The sequence below is a fragment of the Tursiops truncatus genome, chromosome 1 (genome assembly GCF_011762595.2).
Source record: "Tursiops truncatus isolate mTurTru1 chromosome 1, mTurTru1.mat.Y, whole genome shotgun sequence".
NCBI lineage: Eukaryota > Metazoa > Chordata > Mammalia > Artiodactyla > Delphinidae > Tursiops > Tursiops truncatus.
Genome location: NC_047034.1, coordinates 138438752 through 138450236, shown reverse-complemented (window position 1 = coordinate 138450236; position 11485 = coordinate 138438752). Strand labels below are relative to the sequence as shown.

Here is an 11485-nt window from a genome sequence, read left to right as displayed (position 1 = left end):
CTCTGACCTCTCTGACTTCAACCTCCTAACAACCCTACAGGCAGGCGGCGTGATCTCCACGCCCCCCCCACCCCTCCTCCATAGAGCCTGGCAGAGGAGAAAAGTCAGGCTGAGAGAGGGTGGGGAACTTGCCTGAGGCGGCAAACAGGCAGAGATGGGGCTGGTCTTCAGGTCTTCCCAGCTGAGTCCAGAGTTGCCCCCTACGCCACCCCTGCCCATGATCTCCAGGGTCAAAGTGCAGGGTGGCCGAAATGGGCAGGCATCAGAGCTGGGAGGAGCCTCACAGGCCGTTTTAGGGGAACTTGTCTCATCTGGCTAGAGAGACTGAGGCCCAGAGAAGGCAGTGGGCTTAGCCAGGGTTCCACAGCAGTTATTCTTGGGGCCACACATGGTGCTAGAGGCTGGGGAACACCGTGAACAAAAGGACAAGGTGCTGGTCTCATGGACCTCTTACTGATGGGAGACAGCAGTGCACTTAGGGCTCTGATAAGGGAAGTATGGGGGCCTCTAATTGCACAGAGCAGCCCCTAACCCAGTCTACAACTCTTTGGAAGGCTTCCTGGAGGAGGTGACTTCTGAAAATTGAAAGGTAGCTGAAGGTTGGCAGAGAAGGACCAGTGCGGAAAAAATGCTCCAAACGTGGGAGTTTTCTCCATTCTCTGCCCCCAGGACACAACTGGAGAGTTTTAAGTGGTGAAGTACACACTGGCTTAGGGTTGGCAGGTAAAATACAAGATGCCTGGTAAATTGCAGAATTTCAGATAAGCAACAAATAGTTTGTTTCTAGTATAAATAGGTCCCATGCCATATGTGCGACATACTTATACTAAAAACATTATTCATTGTTTATCTGAAACTCTAAGTTCACTGAGAGTCCTATATTTTTATTTTCTATATCTGGCAGGTCTGCACTGACTGCCACAGGGAGATGGGTTGGAGGGTCTGAGACTGGAGGCCAGAGTCAGTAAGGAGAGGGTAGAGACGTTAGGAGATTGAGTTTGGATGGAGTGAGGAGGAGAAGGGAGAGGCAAGGCTAGCACCCTGACATCTGAGCAACCAAGTTGGGGCAGGGAGGTGGCATTCCCAGGGAGGATGGTGGGAAGAAGTCAAGGAGCACGGTGAGTCTGTGGCTTAGATTCCCCAGGGCCCTCCAAGTAGAAATGCTTAGGTGACAGTTGGGGACACGGTTAGAGGCACAGTGACTGAGGTGTCATTGGCAAAGTAGGAGAAAGGAGATTCCAACTGAGGCCACAGCAGGGGCAGGGGCGTGGCAGTGTCCCCCATCACATGCCCCAGTTGGAACTACTGGCTCAGGGGGCCAGTGCCCGGCTGCAGCTGGCCCTGGTCCCTGGCAGTACCACCCCAGCTCTCCCAGCTCTGCCTCTGCTGGTCTCCTGAGTACTGGAATTCGACTTTATCTCCCCAGAGGTCACTTTGCCCAGGGCCTGGACCTGGGGGTGGACATTCCTCACATTCCGTGGCCCTCACAGGAGCCTGCAGGCCCAGGTTTCCAGTCAACCTTAGCTCCTCGTGGCAAGACTTACTGAAGGCCTACTATGTATCCCTGGGTCTGGGCTCGGGGGTCTGACCAGTTTGAGTCTGAATTCTCACTCTGCCTCCTACCAACTGGGTGACCCTGGGCTGGTTACCTCTCTTTCCCGAGCCACAGTGTCCTCTCCTGTAAACCGGGGATAATTCTGACAGGGGCATTGGGTGGTCATGTCTTTAAAACACCTACCTCACGCTTGGCATTCAGTAGGTGCTCTATAATACTAGTTGCTCCTTTGCCTTCTCTGATCCTCTGTTTCCTCATTTTTAAAGGAGAACAGGGACTTCCCTGGTGATCCAGTGGTTAAGCATCCACCTTCCAATGCCAGGGACAAGGGTTTGATCCCTGGTTGGGGAACTAAGATCCCACATGCTGCGGGGCAACTAAGCCCACGCACCGTAACTACTGACCCTGTGCGCTTTAGAGCCCATGTGCCACAACTAGAGAAGTGTGCACACTGCAACGAAGAGCCCACACACCGCAACTTGAAAAGATCCCACAGGCCACAACGAAGATCCCTTGTGCCACAACTAAAGCCCGACGCAGCCAAATAAATAAAAATTTTAAAAAAAATTATTTTAATAAAGGAGAACAATAATAGAACCTCCCATGACAAGCCAGGGACTGGTCATGTATAGGCTGAGATGGCCCACAAGGTAGCTATGTGGGAGGCCTCAGAACCCCATACTTCTCAGGGTCAGCAGAGGCCGGAAGCAAAGTCTGAGGTGACCTCAGCTGGGCAGGGAGCAGGCAGATGGACAAATGACTGTAGCCTCCATGATCTGGCTGTTGGGAACCACTGGGCTGGCCAGGGGCCTTGGTGGGAAAGGTTGATAGAAACTGAGGTAGGGGAGCCCACAGACCTGGGCAGCTGGGCCTCTGCTCTGAACTCCGTTATATAGGGCTCCCCTCTGCCTTCCTCCAGCCCCACTCCTCCCTGCAAGGTGAGGTGTACTTGGGGCCAAGGGGACATGCCCACCTGGGATCTGGAATTCCCTGCCCGAAACATCCTGAGCCCACTCCCAGGACCTGGGTCTGTCCTCCCAGCGGACCGTGCTGCAGGTGTATGCAACCCTAGGCCTGAGGGGTGGACAAGGAACCTGTTTGTGGGGGTGGAGGGGAGGTGCCCCTGCGAGCTTGGACATGGGGCTGAGTCCCCAGGTCTGAACACAAGGACTCTTGCAGAAGGGAGGAAGCAGGTAGGGAGAGGAGGAGGAACCTGGCAGGTGGCCTGCCATTTGAGCTCTTGTCTCAGGCCGCAAGTGTTAGGGGTGGACTGCCCTATGGAGGGACCATTGCCAAGGAAGTCCCGGGGTGGTAGGTAGAAGCTTTGATCCAATGATGGGCCAGTTTTGCCTGCCGATTCCCAGACCCAACACCCCCTCCCCCATGGAAATTCATATTCCTGGGTCTTAGAGAAGTTCCTGGAATTTGCATGTTTAACAAGGATGGCCAGAGGCCACGCTGGGAGCTTTATGTCCAGAAACCTGTTTAATTCTCACAATAACCCTGCAAGGGAGGTAGCTAGGAGGAAACCCAGCTGGCAAGGAGACTTGCCTAAGACCTCACAGCTGCTATACGACAGAGCTGGGACAGCTCAGCACAACATGCTATCTCCTTGGACTCTCTTGCCCCTCCCAAACCCCACAACCTCAGAAAGAGATAATGGCACACATAGAATTTGGGTCAAAATTCTGAATTTCTTTTGGTCAGATTCTACTTGGTCCCAGGGAAACAAAGCTTAGAATTCAATCATGAAGCGAAAGTCCTCTTCTCTGTGCAAGAGGATGTGGCCTGGTGAGGGTCCTTACCCCCTGCTGCCTCTTTGTTACCATCCAGGCACTGGTGTCTCCTACGCTGGTCTCTCCAGCCCAGGTGTCTTGGCTCCCAAGTCAAATGTTCTCAAGCTGGGCAGTACCTCCTGCGCCCTTGTTCCACACTCACAGCCCATCATCTTTCTCCCCAACCCCAGACCTGCCCCTCTTCTGGCCCTGCTGCCCTCCCAGTGCCCAAAGCAACTGCCTGAGTGTCCATGGCCATCCTTAACTCTGCCCTGTCTAGCCACATCGGTCCACAGGTCACCATCCTGCCATGTCTACTTCCGTAACAGCCATGAATCGGTCCCCACCTTCCATTGACCTTGCATCTCCCCTTGTTCAGGCCTCACCATCTCTCAAAAGGACCACTGGCCCCTCCAAGCCATTGAATGTATGGCAGCCAGAGTGATGTCTAAGAAAACAAGGGACACGTCATGCCTCTGTTCAGACTCCTCAGTGGCTCCTGTCTTAGTGCCCTTAAGACTAAAAGCCAAGCCCCCATCCCAGGCTGGGTTAGGTCCCTTACCCTGGGCTCCAGCTCTCTCTTGCTGCGCTTGCCACCTGCAGTAATAACAACAGCTGATAGTTATTGAGTGCTAACTCCATGTATTTTTCTTCATTGAACCAGTTAACCCTCAACACCACCCTCTGAGGCAGGTTCTATGATCACCTCCATTTTTCAGATGGGGAAAAGGTTCAGTAAGTTGCTTAGGGTCACACTACTGGGGGATCTGAGCCCAGGGTGGCTGGCTCCAGAAAGCCGTCCTCTAATCCCGTGGCTGTCTCTCCTGCCACACTGGGTGGATATTTTGGGGAGGGTTCTCTCTGGAACGTGAGGTCCTGCAGGGTAGGGTGGCTTCTGACCCATCAGGATGAACCCAGCAGCCAGCCCAGGTGCTGGCATGGGTAGTATGAGTGCTGTCGCTCCAGCCCTGGTCTCCGGCCCCTGGGGTGTTGTGAGGATCCCCCGGCGGCCGAGGCCTCAGGCGACCCAGCTGGGGAAGGCTTGGGGCCAGATGCGCTGCGCCACGGCAAGGAGGCCAGGGCGGCCGGCCCCGGGGCGCGTGTTGCCATGGGGACGGGGGGGGGGGGGCGGCAGCCCCTCCCGTTGGGCGGGGGAGCAGGTGGCAGGACGGTGCGCAGGCTGGGGGAGGGGCCGGAAGGGGCCCGCGGGGCCGGGGCGGCTGGGCGGCACCCCCAGCTGTTCCTCCTCCTCCGGACCTCCCGACCTCCCGGCTCCTGCTGCCTCTTTGGCGACTCGGGCTCAGCGGAGTAGCTGGAGGAACCCCCTTTGACCAGGGGACCAGGGCTCCAGTCCTGGCTCGGGCTCCCAGTCCCTGTACATCTCGGGCAAATCATTACCTTCATCCTCCACCTCCCAGACTCAGTTTCCTCCCCTGTGAAATGGAGGAGGTGGACCAGGAAACTTTCATGGGCACTTAAGCGCACCCTACTTTTTTGTGGTTCTGGGATAGGGCCAGGAGGATTCAGGGCTGGGTAATTTCTGATCCTCTTCCAATGGAGACATGTTCTCATCGCATGATGCCCATCATAGGACCCAGAACCAGGGAATGTCAGAGTCAGAAGAGCTGGTAGATTCTCTGAACCCAATGTCTGCATTACACAGAGCAGGCAGCGGCTGCCCAGAGAGGGTAGGGGACCTGTCCAGGGTCAGGCAGGCAGTCGGAGGCCAAGGCAGAAACCGGGTCTTAGCCTCTCAATGCTCCACCCATCACCTCCTGCCTTGGAGCCAAAACCCTGTGTGAGCATGGGGGGAGGGGCAGGTTGCTGTGGGAAGAAAACAAACACCCCTGCTCTTGGTTCTGCACACTCCAGCCGCCAAGATGGCAGGAAGGCTGCCTGACCTGAGAGGGGGCCTTCTCGCCTGCCCTCGAGGGTGTCCTGCCACCACCCATATGCCATGGTCTCCATCCGGGACCGCTGCACAGTTCTGTTCCGAGTCCCCGGCCTGTGAGAGAGTGTGGAGGTTGTGGCCTCCTTCTACCCACCCCGCCCTTAGTAAGTGAAGAGCTGGGACCCTTAAGCAGGCAGTCTTGGCCCAGAGCTGGGCCTCCTGCCCACACCAGCGCCCCGTGCTCTGGGAGGCCCTCCTTTCCTTGGGGATAAAGCCCCTCTCCTCTTCCTCCTGGAGGACCTGTGTCTGAGCTCTCGAAGCCTCAGCCAGGGAGCGGGGCTTGCTTCCCTCCTCTCCGAAGGAGTCACTAGGGACTGGCTGGCTCTGGTTCCCGGCTGATGGTGGTGGGAGGTGTTTCTGGCTGGGGTGGAGGTGGAGTGGAGCAGGGCAGAGGCAGGGTCTGTGCCTTTAAGGTACAGCCTGCTGCTGGAGTGACACACACACACACACACACACACACCCCTGTCTCTCTTGCACGTAGTCACGCAGTCACACAGCCACACACACACTCCCAGGCTCTGTTCTCTCTCCCTCCCTCTCCCTCTCTTCACACAGACATACACACTCAGTCACACACACAAAAGCATCCACACTCTCCCCTCTCCCTCTCTCCCCAAGGTCTAGTTTTGAAAAACATGGGTTGGGGGAGGAAGGGCAAGGACAAGGCGTTCTGACCTAGAAAATGGGCCCTGCCTCCTTCTGTCCCTCTCTGGCCCAGGAGAGGGGGCTTATTTTCCAATTTGGTATCACTGCCCTGGATCAAGGCTGCAGGGAGAAATGAAGGAGCTAGGCAGTGTGGGGATCAGGCTCTTGGAGAGGGAGGGAAGGGGGCTGCTTGGCCCTGGGCCCAGACTGTTGGCTATAAACCCAGGAATCAGAGGGGAGCCTCCTTCTTCTTCCCCTCCTCACTTAAGGAGGGACTCCCTTCTAGCACAAAGGAAGCAGGTTTAGGGACAAAGTAATTGGGTGGCTTAGCCATAGGGGGATGGACAAGTTGGCCTTTGACTTATGATGAAGGGGCCCTTGACCCTTCTTGGGCCACTTTACACCTTTAGTCAAATCTGGACTAGAATTGTCCCCAAGCTCTGGAGTGAGAAGTCCTTTCTTCTTCTTAACTAAAATTCTTCTTGCTGTTGTTCCATGTAGAGGCTGGGAGTGCTCTCCCTATGTGACACTTTGCCTTTTCATCTCAATTTCCTCTGTTTATGGGGGACTCGTATTCATCCTTCAAAGCCCAACTCAAAAGTCCCCTCAAGTAGAGAGCTTTCCCTGCTTCAGTCCCTTGGGCAGAATGAGTTCCTCCAAATGTCTGGGCTTTCTGCACTTTCTACAGTTCTAACACTTCCATGTTTTAATAAGCAAGTGTGTCCCTGACCCGTGGATGTTGCTCTTCTCACATTGTTTCCTGTATTCATCATGCCCGATCTTCCTCTGTGGTAGGGATTAGGATCCCCTTTAACAATACGCTGGTTCAGCTAAATCAGTTGAACAGCAAAGCAGGATTTCAACGCACATCTATCTGATGTTAGATCTTGACCTTTCCCCTGCCTCTCACTACTCTTCACGGGCAGCTCTCCCTTCAGGAGACTCAAGAGAGGAAAAGTAATCCCATGAAAGGTCCCAGAGAGATTGGAACTAATGTCAGCACCATGCACACTAAAAAAAAAAAAAAAATGTCAGCACCATGCTCTTCAACTCAGCAAAGCTTTATTGAGCATCTGCTTTTCCAGACCTTGTGCTGGGCGCTGGAATGTAGAAACAACGTAGGCACTGTCTCCCCCCCATGGGACAGTAGGCACACACACAGGCAATGATGACTTAGGGTGCCTGGGATGCTAAGGAAGCTGGAGTCCCACAGGAGGCCCTGACTCAGGTTGGGGGATACTGGGGGATTGAGAAAGGGCTCCCCAGCAGGGGAGTAGGAATCAGCCAGGTAGATGGGACACACAGAAAGACAGTTCCCTCCTTAGACCACCCCCAGAATCATGAGAAGGACATTGACAATGGCTCAGGATTGGCTACCTTCCTCATCCCCACCTTCACGGAGGGCATGGTCAGAGTGTTGCAGCTGGCATTGAAGTGTGCTGAGGGAAATTCCTCGGTAAATAGAGTTAATTCCATTGTGAAATGCCCAGTGAAATTCCTACCTTCTCCTTTTTATATTTTTAATTTTTTTTTGGCCGCACACACGTCATGCGGGATCTTAATTCCCTGATCAGGAATTGAACCTGTGCCCCCTGCATTGGGGGTATGGAGTCTTAACCACTGGACCTGCAGGAAAGTCCCATTCTCCCCCTTTTTAAGAAAGATGGGGACTTCCCTGGTGGTCCAGTGGTTGAGAATCCGCCTTCCAGTGAGGGGAACGCGGGTTCAATCCCTGGTCAGGGAACTAAGATCCCACATGCCGTGCGCCACAACTACTGAGCCTGTGATCTGGAGCCCGTGTACCACAACTAGAGAGAAACCTGCGCACTGCAATGAAGAGCCTGCACACTGCAACGAAAGGTCCCGCGTGCTGCAACCGAGACCCGACACAGCCAAACAGATAGATAGATAAATAAATAAATAAAATAAAAAGTAAAAAAGATGAACAGGGGACTTCCCTGGTGGTCCAGTGGTTAAGACTGTGCTCTTCCACTGCAGGGGGCGCGGTTTCGATCCCTGGTCCATGATCCTGCATACTGCATGTACCTAAACTCTAAGTTTCCTAGAAAAATGGCTGATGTCAGAACTGAAGAGTCAGAGATGCCCCAGACAGGATGTCCCTAAAGCCTGGTCATTAGTACCGCCTCCATGACTTTTGCTGTATCTTCTTACCTCATCTGCTTAAATTAACTCACTTTTACCAAACTTTAACAAAAGAAACTATTTGTACTGTTTTGGCTTTCCAAAAACAGAAGGTAAATACAAGAATTAATTCAATGAAAACAAAGCAGTTCTAGCTTAGATAACTTTTGCTTGCTAGGTAGCCTCTCTCTTTGCTATGAAGGGAATTAGCAAGCATCAGAGAGGCGTTAAAGACATTCCAGCCTCAAAATGGGCTTTTCTCCTTCTCCTTGACTTAGTCAGGAGCAAGAATCAAAAAGGAGTAGCTTTCCTGAAACGAGCTGAGGTTCTGTGGTCTGTGGCCAGGTCTGCGTCCTCCCTGACCTCATCCCCCATCCCACTGGGTGGACCTGACCCACACTTTGGAAGACTCTACGTTAGTCCAAGCCCTTTGGTCCAGAGAGAGGAGGAGAGGTACCCAGAAAGGGAGTTAGCCAACTGGAGCCAGAGACCCAGGATTTTGACTGAGGGTGGGGCTGGACTGGGGGAGAGCTGAGAGACCTGGTACAGGAAGCTGAGCCCTGGGTTGTGGGACTCCAGAGGCCCGGCTCTGCTCCTGCCTACCTAGCTGTCCGTGAGCAAGTGCCAACAGAGCTCAGAGCCTCAGCCTTCTCATCTGCATGGTAGGACTCCTCCCATGCTCTAGTCCTATATTACCATGATTTCTTCCAGAAGATATCAACCTCCTCAGGGCCCCACCCCCGCCCCACCCATACCTGACAGGGCAGAGTCCTGACTCCCTTACAAAACACACAAGCCCAGTCCCACTCCTACCACTGTGGTCTGGCCCCTGCCTCCTCCTACAGCTCATCCCCTTGCAGTCTGGCCACAGCCATCTGCAGAGCACAATGCCTGGACCGTCACAGGCGCACCATCAATATTTGTTTTTTTTTTTAACATCTTTATTGGAGTATAATTGCTTTACAATGGTGTGTTAGTTTCTGCTTTATAACAAAGTGAATCAGCTATACATACATGTATATCCCCATATCTCCTCCCTCTTGCGTCTCCCTCCCACCCTCCCTATCCCACCCCTCTAGGTGGACACAAGGCACCGAGCTGATCTCCCTCTGCTATGCGGCTGCTTCCCACTAGCTACCTATTTTACATTTGGTGGTGTATATATGTCCGTGCCACTCTCTCACTTCGTCCCAGCTTACCCTTCCCCCTCCCCGTGTCCTCAAGTCCATTCTCTACGTCTGCGTCTTTACTCCTGTCCTGTCCCTATGTTCTTCAGAGCCATTATTTATTTGTTTGTTTGTTTGTTTGTTTTAGATTCCATATATGTGTGTTAGCATATGGTATTTGTTTTTCTCTTTCTGACTTACTTCACTCTGTATGACAGACTCTAGGTCCATCCACATCAATATAGATATATATATTTTAAAGAGTCACACATTTATTTATTTATGGCTGCGTTGGGTCTTTTTTGTTGCACGCGGGCTTTCTCTAGTTGCAGCGAGCAGGGGCCCCTCTTCGTTGCGGTGCGTGGGCTGCTCATTGCAGGGGCTTCTCTTTGTTGTGGAGCGTGGCCTCTAGGTGCGTGGCCTTCAGTAGTTGTGTCACACGGCTCAGCTGCTCCGTGGCATGTGGGATCTTCCTGGACTAGGGCTCAAAGCCATGTCCCTTGCATTGGCAGGCGGATTCTTAACCCCTGTGCCACCAGGGAAGCCCCAATATTTGTTGAATGAGTGAATCAATGAACACTTTGCCACGTGCTCCCTGCTGCCTCATCTCTGCATCAACTATTTCCTTTGCTTGGAATGCCCTTTTTCCCTTTCTTGGACTCCAAGCTTTGATTCATTTCTTAAAACCCTGCTTAGATACATTCCTCTTCTAAGAAGCTTTCCCTGAAATTTCCCAGAACGGTTCATCCATGAATTCAATGACTATCTATTGGGTGCTTTCTCTGTGCCAGACATGATGCTAGGGGCCGGGGACACCAGCATAAACAGGACAGATGAGGCTCTTTCCCTCTTGGATCTTCCATTCTCCTCTGAGCCTCCAGAGCCTTGCTTTTGGTGCTGTTCTGATGTTGGCCACGTGGCACAGCAGTTATGTGTACCCGTCGCTCCTGGACTGTGCACGAGCTCTCAGCTTCAGTCATCTGGGGGCCCCAGGGCCCAGCCCTCAGCTTGCCATGCAGCAGATTGCATCGTCAACCACCGGGCACCCTTCCCCACGCCCAGAGGTGGAACGTGGAGAACAGTGTAAGCATGAACAGAAGCTCTGCTGGCCCCCACTTCCTGGGCCCACAAGAGCCTACTGGGTGCCAGGCACCTGCCCCATGTTCTCCACACCCCTGATAGCACACTGCAAATTGGCAGCCATGAACTGGGACCTCAATCGGGCCCTGGGGGCCAGGCTTCTTCCCCAGCGGGCCCCTCACCCTAAGGGAGCCTCTTCCTGCGGCCAGATTCCAGGGGCCTCCTCATTCTGAGCCCTGCTCTGAGCACCCCCCGCCCCCAGCACTGGCCTGGCTTCCTGGAATTTGTCCTCCTAATTGAAACCAAACACCGGGGCTCCTCAGGGCTGTGCCCCAGAGGCCCCGGTGGGTTTCTCTTTCTCTCCCTCCTCCCTTCCTCAGCTGGGGGTGGGGTGCTCAGCCCCGGGCGGCCTTTGGGGGGAGGCATTTCCCCTGCACAGGGTGTGGGGTAGGGGCCCTCCCTACGGCTGGCGTCTGCATTAAACACAGCCTTCTCACAGGCTGGAGACACAGAGGGAAAAGGAGGAGAAAGCAAGTAAAGGGAGGGGGTGAAGAGCAGTCTACCGGGATAGTACCAGGAAAACCCTGCATGAGCCCTGTCTTAGGCCGTAGGCCTGGGGATTGGAGGGTGGATTTGTGAAAGTCAGCTCCGTCCAGACCTACCGAGTGACCTTGGTCTTAGGCAAGTCACCTCACTTCTCTGAGCTTCAAGTTCCTCACCTGTACAAAAATGGGGATATAGGGAATCTATCTCACAGGATTATAGAGAAAATGAAACAGGATAACCTACATAAGTACTGTAACCATGGTCGGTGCTCAGTGAAACCCAGCACCGTCACTGTTCTGGGCAGCAACGTGGGTTCATACGGTTGGTTGGTGGAAGGCACGTTTCAGGATGTGTGGGGTTGTGGAAGGATGTAGTTGGAAAGGTCGCTCAGGGTCAATGGATGTTTGTTGAACGAAGGAATTCATTCAACTTTCAACAAACATTCACTGAGGTCCCCCCCCACCCCTGTGCCAAGCCCTGGGACACCACTGTGAGGACGTGAGGTGCCGCCCGCCCTCAGGCCTGAGCGGGGAGGGTGGGCAGATGGTCACACGCATCAAAGGTGATGACAGCGCAGACTGCTCAGTGCTGTGACCGGGAAGGAAGCAGAGGGGCTGCAGGAGCC

The 11485-nt window shown here is 53.9% G+C and overlaps 1 long non-coding RNA gene across 1 annotated transcript; it reads right to left on the bottom strand.

Annotated features, from left to right (window-relative positions):
* Positions 1 to 245: 245 nt before the first annotated feature.
* Positions 246 to 4261, bottom strand: LOC141275935 (uncharacterized). Its single transcript, XR_012324638.1, has 3 exons — positions 4231 to 4261; positions 3893 to 3927; positions 246 to 324 (listed from the first exon to the last, which is right to left on the bottom strand). It is a non-coding gene; the product is annotated as an uncharacterized lncRNA (long non-coding RNA).
* Between the last annotated feature and the right edge of the window lie 7224 nt (positions 4262 to 11485).